This window comes from Belonocnema kinseyi, chromosome 10, assembly GCF_010883055.1.
Source record: "Belonocnema kinseyi isolate 2016_QV_RU_SX_M_011 chromosome 10, B_treatae_v1, whole genome shotgun sequence".
Classification (NCBI taxonomy): domain Eukaryota; kingdom Metazoa; phylum Arthropoda; class Insecta; order Hymenoptera; family Cynipidae; genus Belonocnema; species Belonocnema kinseyi.
This window is the reverse complement of record NC_046666.1, coordinates 4,606,506-4,606,732: the sequence shown is the minus strand read 5'-3', so window position 1 is coordinate 4,606,732 and position 227 is coordinate 4,606,506.

Sequence of the window (227 nt, the reverse complement as noted above, 5' to 3'; positions counted from 1 at the left end):
CGTAAACATTCGGATATTCGAAGTCTGAAGGGGCCCCCACCTCTAACGCGAGTCATGAGGTAATTTTGTCCAATGACATTTATTGTCTACTGTTGCCTTGTCTCGATGCGCGCGCTGTAATGTGTGCGCGCTTGCATTTGCGCATATAAACAAATAAGGACTTCCCGCTCTTCGGGCCTCTTTTTAACTAGTCAGTCACTGACGGAGGCGAGACCGTACAGGGAAAG